This window comes from Macaca fascicularis, chromosome X, assembly GCF_037993035.2.
Source record: "Macaca fascicularis isolate 582-1 chromosome X, T2T-MFA8v1.1".
Taxonomy (NCBI): Eukaryota; Metazoa; Chordata; class Mammalia; order Primates; family Cercopithecidae; genus Macaca; species Macaca fascicularis.
Genome location: NC_088395.1, coordinates 121,403,256 through 121,411,340, shown reverse-complemented (window position 1 = coordinate 121,411,340; position 8,085 = coordinate 121,403,256).

The window sequence follows — 8,085 nt, the reverse complement described above, 5'->3', positions numbered from 1 at the left end:
TGGCCTCTTCAGAAAAATCTTCAGTTATTGTTCCACAGTTGTCACATTAGTGCAAAATTTGAAAATCAGTCTTCAAATTTGAATTGAAAAGGAAGAGAATGAGATATTTATAAGTAAGAAAATTTCATATTTTGGTGTGGTAATGTAATGAACCGGGCAAGGAAATGTTCTAGAAAATTATAAGAACTTACAAATAATGAGTCTTATAAAGTGAATAAGACTATGTAGCTTTTAAAAGCTTAGTGATTATCAATGTAGTGTTAACATTGCTGAAACTTTGATTGTTTAAAACAGAGTAGGTTAAAAGAAAGAGTGCAGAATTCTTATGACAGGTTACCATGTCAGATAATATATGTTTGTAATTGAGAATAAAGGACAAAAAAGACTATAATCAATGAACATCATTTACTTTACCTAGTGATATTTGATAATTATTTCCATCAATATATATTCATCTTTAGTAGTGTGTTAATTCTCTAGAAGTCATAATTTTCTAATTTTAGAAATACCTATGCCTAAGTCTGCTACATAAATGACCACTAGGCAATCTCATTCAGTCTCAGGGCTTTAAAGTAACATTTATATATTACTAACTCCAAAATTTTTATCTCTAGTACTGAATTCCACCCTAAGCTCCAGACTCATGTAACCACTCTCTACTCTGTATCTCTACTTGAAAGTCTAATGAGCAGCTCAAACTTATCATGTCCCAAACTGAATTCTTTGTTTTCACAATAAGCCTGCTTCTTCCCCAGTGTGCCTCATTTCAATAAATGTCACCACCATTTACTTAGTTGCTTAGGCTGGAATCCTTGGCATCATTTTTGATTACCCTCTCTCTCCCATAACCCACATCCAATCGTTTAGAAAATTATACCAGCCCTATGTTCAAAACGTATTCAGAATATGACACTTTTTGCCATCATAGTGCAAGTCACCATCATCTCTTGACTAGAGTTCATTATGTGTTAGTTCATTATGTGTTAGTTCCTGTCTCAGCATTATCAAGAACCAACCAGGAAAGATCATGATTTTAGGGCAAAATTTTATATGATTGCTTTTCTGAACTCTTGTGATTGAAGAACTGTTTATTTTATAACACATTTTGGACACTAAAGGAGACAAATACAAAAGAATTGTTTTGTAATTGCTATTCTTGGAAAAAATAGGTAGAAAAAGATATATGTCTGGTAATGCTGAAGAATATCCTAGTTTGTTTTCATGCATTTATGGAGAAAGGAGTTTTTACCATATTGCATTAATTATCTTCAAATGATTCAAATGAATTAAAGATTATTTATTATTAAGTGGCAGTGTGATCTAGTGAAAACTGATTCTATTATTGGCTTTGTCACTAGCTAACTAAATAACCCTGACAAGGTCTTCTTTCCTTTCAGGGCCTCGATTTCCTTGTCTGTAAAAGAGGGAGTTAGACTAGTTATTAGATTTGTTTCAGTCATACCAGTTTAAGGTTCTGTGAATTCCATACTTCCTGCCTTTTGAGTGTTGAAGTATCAGTTTTCATGAGAGGATAAATTAATAAATATTTTGTTACATTGATAATTGTTGAAGCTAGATAAATGTTACATGTGATTTCATCATATTAATTTCACTTTTGTGTATGTTTGAATATTCTTACAATAGCAAATTTAGAAATATAATTGACTATTACATTTTATGATAGATAATTTACTACATTCAAACTGATCTTGCAAAGTCTATTTTATGTCTACAATGTTTTGTTCCATTGTCCTCTGAAATATTTATACAAAATAGCAGCCCCTTTTATGTTCATTCCAGGGTGGTTTTCTTCAGTTTTTAGGTAACTATGCCAAGGTTCAGACCAGATTGCAAACTTTCCCTGTGTACAGATTTTCAAAGTGAAGGTATTCATTAATCAGGAAGCTAGCAAAAGCTTTTCATAAGCATATTATAATTTGTACTGACTTGGTAACCCACAATGTATAATTTAAGTTGGCTTAATTATCTGTAACTAACTCTTAAATCCAGGATGATTTTTCTCCTTGACATCCTACACATTGCCAGGCCGTTTCTGGAAGAAAGTGGGGCAGACTATGTTGTAGCTAAGAAAATGTCTTGATGTCAAGCAATCTTGGATTCAAATGCCCATTTCAGCCACTTCCTAAAAGTAAAACCTTGGGAAAATGATTTAACTTTTCGGAGCCTTAGTTTCCTCTTCTGTAAAACGGAAATGCCAATAGTAGTTTCTACATCATGGAGTTATTGTGAGGACTAAAGAACATGAGTAGACATTGAACATACTGCCTGACATGCAGTTTAAATCAGCAATATCTACTGTCATTATTATCTTCGTCATTGGGTTATTTGCATTATTCGAATAAAATTATATGTGGAGGAAGTTTTAAAAAATAAAGGAGGAAATATGGTTACATTTAATAAATATTTATTGAATGCATGCTATATTCTAGAAAATGGATTTACAGAGGTAAGTAAGGCACACTTTTTGCCCCTAAGGAAATCACATGCTAAGGTCAGAAACAGACATGTGAAACATTAGTCAGGACTGAACCTAATGGAGTGGCAGAGTAGGGAATTGCTGTTATGCTAGGATTTAAAGGGAAGTAAAAACAAACCAAGACACAAAAATTTCCAGCCCATCACTGGATTTGAAACACCATTAGCATATTTTCCCTTTGGATTTTGTACATTCTTTGATTTTTGGATTCCATGAGCAAATATCTTTTGGAAGAGTAAGTAATGTCAATTAGCACTTTAATGGATATTTGTTTCTGTATTAATTAGGCTACAGGGCAAACTGCTATAATCAAGAAACTTCAAAATATGACAGCTCAAGCAAAAGACAAAAAGATGGGAAGACAGCACTGCCACAGGAGATCACTCAAGGCCTAGGGTCCTTCTGCCTGATTTCTTTGCCACTTCCTAGTGCATGTTGACATTGTCAATGTGGTTAAATATGGCTTCCACTATTACATCTGGGCTACAGCCTGCTGGGGGGAGAGAAAGAAGAGGAGAAATGATTTTCTTGTTAAAACATGACTCAAAGTTTGCACACATCACTTCTTGCATCTCATTATCTAAATTTCAGTCATATTTTCATACCAAGCAGCAAAGGAGTCTGGAAAATGTAGTCTCTAAACTGGAGGCCATGTACACAGCTAAAACTCATGAGTTTCTATCACTATAATAAAAGGAAAAATAGTAGAATTGACACTGGGAAATAATTAGTCTCTGCCAGAGTTCATCAACAATTTTATCTTGATTAGCTTCCTAAAAGACCTAGGCCTTTACAAAAAGGTAGGCTCTGTGAGTTTGATAAAGAAAGTGTTATAAAGAAGTGTCAACCTCAAATAATCAAAAAGGTAAAAATCTAATGAAAGAGAGTTTATTTAAGTGCAATGTGTGAGGATAGACCTCAGAAACTCCAACACCAAGGGAATGGAGTCAGCATTCTGAAGTAGGGAAGGTAAGGTTTTATTTATACAGGCAGAGACAGAGGAGTTTTTAGCAGGATTACAGCATTATTCATACAAGGCTGGTGCTTAGTTATAGCAATTTGATTGGTTATAGTCAGTGTTTCTTTTTGGAAAGGATATATTTAACATTTTTTACAGAGAGTATAATCATCATGGGTTTTCCGTCATCTAGTTTGAGCAAAGCAGGACACCAGAGAGGAAGTTAATCTATAACAAGAGTCATTCATTAAGAAGGCAGGAGATTTTTGTCCCTGACATTGTTTAATTATCTCTAGTAATGGTACAGAACAAGAAAAATAAGAAAGTGAGTCAACGTATAACCTGAGAACAGAAGTTGTATCCATCTGTGGCTTGAATCACAGTTACATTTCTCTCAGAGCTTAAAGTGTTTTTGGGGATTCCATGGCTTTTAAATTTTATTTATTTTCACAGAATTTTGACTTGTCTGGGGTATTTTCTGATACCAACCAATTCTCTAAATCTCTGATTCTCTGACAGCAACTGGGCATCCAACAATTCAATTCAATTATGACACTATCTGTAGTTAGCACAGACATGGCTGGTTAAGGGCTCAGTCCCACAAGACTGCCCCACTTCAGGTGCCATTAGCAAGTCCCAATGCTTCAGACTAACTGGCTTTTCAGTTTCAATAATTTGATAGAATGATTCACAGAACTCAGGAAAACACTACTATTATCAATTTATTATAAAAAAATACAATTCAAAACAGTCAAATGGAAGAACTTCATAGGGTAAGGTATGGGGTAGGGAGTTGTGGACCTTCCATGCCCTCTTCAGACATGCCGCCCTCCCAGCACCTCAGTGTGGAAGCTCTTGGAACCCTTTGGTTTATGTTTGTTTTTTTAAGTGGAGGTTCCATTATGTAGGCATGATGGATCAAATCATTGGCCATTGGTGATTGATTCAATCTCTGAAACCTCTACCATCCCTGGAGGTCAGAGATGGGACTGAAAGTTCAAACCCTCTAACTGAGTGGTTGGTTCCTCCGGCCACTAGCCCCTATCCTCCAAGAGTCACTTCATTAGCATAAATTCAGGTGTAGTTGAAAGGGGCTCATTATGAATAATAGAAGACATTCCTATTACTCAGGAAATTCCAAGGGTTTTAGGCACTCTGTTGAGATAACCCAGGACAAATGTCAAATATACATTTTATTATTCTACAACTTGGTATTATCAGGAGCCAGGGTGGTTCTCCAAACCATCTCTGCGTGAAGATACTCACCCTTTTGACAACACAGGTAGAGTTTGTTGTTCTCTCCTCTGAGCTCCCTTTGCTGCCAATGACCTCTATCATAGTGTCCTGTTCTTCTCACACTGTACCATAAATATTTCATAGTTTCTGGTTTCTATCCTTCTAACTAGAATGTGAGCTACAATGCTTGGCACATTATTGCTTTGTAACTCTTGAATGAGTGAATGGCAAACAGTCTGGCACAGCTAACCTCTGTGGTCTCTGTTCATGACTGGTATTAATTGTTAATTCCAGTAAGTTTCTAGGGACTAGACCCTGATGTTGCTAATTGTATTTTCCAAATCTTGTGGGTTTCCTGAGAATCTCAGGTCTGGTTTCCTACTGTTGAATCTGTGGTAGTCTAGAGGGTGAATTCAGAGTTCATAAATTAGTTTTATCAAACTAACTGGATTTGGGGGAAAGCAGGCAATCTTGATGCCCTCTATCTCACAGAGTGTGTTCTTTATAGGAGACCAATGTTCTATGCAATATGCCAACTTTACCAAATAACTTTTCAAGTCAGTCTCGTGGGGATGGTTTGATTTTTTAAAAATGCCTTTAGAACCTTAGAAGTGACATTTGCATGAATGTTTAAAAACTGTTACCAAATTCAGGGAATTTTGTTTAAACCATGTGTGTACATGTGCATATATATATAACCTAAATGTCAAAGCATTGTTTATTTTTCTCGTTTTTGCCTATTTAATGCCCTTTAACCTTACCAAGGCCATTAAATACTTGAGACATTAGATGCTGCCTTTGCCGATTACCTCATTTGTATAGCAGTTTAGGAATACTCATTTCCTGTTTTGATAATTAACAGAATACTTGGGATTATAAAGCTTTACAGAATGACATCTGCCAGTTGACCATTTTAGCTACTGAGGTATCAAACAAAACAAAACAAAACAAAACATTCCAGCAGTGGAATGACTCTATGGGAAGAGCATAAGCTTAGGTGTCAAATCTAGGTGACCTAGGTTTGATTTCTCCTGAATTTTTGACTTCTGGAAAGTAACTTAATAGTCATTTGTAAAACTAAAATAATACCCACTTGCTTGTCTGAGGGGGATACTAGATAAAATAAAGTAGTGTATATATTCCTGCTGGAGAGGCTATGGAACGTCCTTGTCTAGCCTAGCTCCATTCTAGCTGCACCTAATTGTGTCACAATGACTTAACCTCAACTGTCCTGAAAAATTTCCCCATTCTTAGGCTTTGTTGTACCTTTCACTCCACACCCGTTGGGTAACACTTACCCAACGTCTGCATCAAATTTGGGTTTACACCTTCTCTTCAATTTGGGGTAGACCATCTTGCAGCTAGAGAGGGGTTGCCCCAAGTAGTCTTACCCATCCTCCTTTCTCTGCACCATTCAAGTTTACTCCCAAATCTTCTTTTCTTAGGACCTGAAACATGCCTTGTGTCTGGAGCAGAGATTAATGATTGCTAAGGTACAAGTATACAAGTATCAGTGACAAAGAATATATTTATTCAAAGCTAAGAATATATTTATTTGTATTGATGCCATTAGAAAGCATTCAAATAGGACTTTTAGTAGATTAAAATGAATTATCTTTTTAGTGTATTTTTTTTCACACCAAGAAGCAAAGCTTACCTTATGCTTTCACTGATTAAGCTATCAAATCAAGGTGGAAGGGAATATCTAATGGACTTTAACAACTGAGGCATGGTGCATTATTGTTTCTAACTGTATTTGATTAACTAAATTTAACTTGTGGTTTGCATATCTACAAATAAATGTACTTTATTATTCCAAGATATTATTATGCTTCCATTTCTTTGAATTGTACTCCAATATCATAGTATATAATAAGAATATCACGAAGTTGGGCTAGTGGCATTGAAAGATAAGTTATAGCGTAGTGAAATATTGGCAAGAGCTAGAGGATTCAGGGGAAACAGGAAGCTTGAAGAAAACTTCCTGGAGGTGTTTTTTTTTTTTTCTTTAAATAGAAGAAGACAAATTAGTTAATTGAAAATGCAATCTCAGGAAAAAGAAAGAAGATTTTGAATCTAGATCTTCTTTTTCTTACCGTCATGTCAGCAAATTCTGATTAGAAAATTCCTCCTGTAGGCCTGATAAATAATTTCTGCTAAAAATTATTGTGAGAGAGCCAAATCAGCTGACATCTGAAAAGTAAATACAAAACTCCCTAAACAATTCCCAGTTTCTTCCCACCCTCCTAACTTTAATTTAGGGAGAAACATCAGCTATGGAAATGAATAAAAAAGAAAGACATCTAGGGGTAAAAAACATCTTGGGGTACAACATAAAGCTAATGGTGGAGAGAGGATTGCACACGTGGCCCACTCTTCATTCACACTCTTGCCTTTTATTTGTTTATTCACGTATTTAGTGTAAAACCTATCTTTAGAATCTGAGAGAAGTTATCAAGTCTGAACCTGTGTTCCAAAGCAAGGAAGATAATTTGTATCTATCGGATAGTGTACAGATTGGATACAGCCTCAATTCATTCCCTTTTGGGAATAAATGACTGGCATCTCATCTGCTCCAGAAAAGCATCAAAAGTATTCTGGCTTCTTATGGCTTTGCGTGGTTCCTGGACATGGAGATTAAACCAGGGGCAGACAAAACCTCTTTGGAGACTTGAAGGATAAGGGACAATTTGGTGGTGGCCTGAATTTACAAAAATAAACTCCTGTTTGGTTGTGTAAAGAATGATTTGATAAATTTCCAATGGGAAACAACATATATACATAATACTTACTGAATTTTAATTACAACATCAAGAATTTTAGAAATCAAGGAAGCTTTAGACAATGACATAGTTCTATTGGCTCCTTTTACACATGAGAAACTGACAATTGCTTAGGGAAAGTACAGGGGCAATTTTTGTTTGGGAATAGGAGGTTAGACCAGATTAATTCTGAGATCCCATTCAATAAGTTTTTGAAACTGAGGCCCAAAGAGGTTAAGGAAATTGCCCAAGATCACAGAGCTGACTGGGAGGGAAAGCCTAGAGTAGAATCCAGGTTTCTGGATTCCTTATCTATTTATGACTCCTTTTGTACTTAAAGTATTTGAAACTCAAAATAATAATGCCTTTGGGTAGGACACTTTGAGGAAACAACATAAACCTGGCAATCAAATGCTTACCGTTGGATTATCTTTTAATTCCCAATGTCATGAGTCACACAGCTAAAACAAAACAAAAAAAAAGAAAAAAAGAAAAAAGAAAACACTGGCATACTAAGATGCTGTATCAGGAGCTAATTAAAAGGGGGAAGAAAACACTCAGATGAACTTTGTAATTTCCTCTGAATCTTTTGACAAATGTAACCTTAAATGCTGACCTGTTTTGAATGCAAA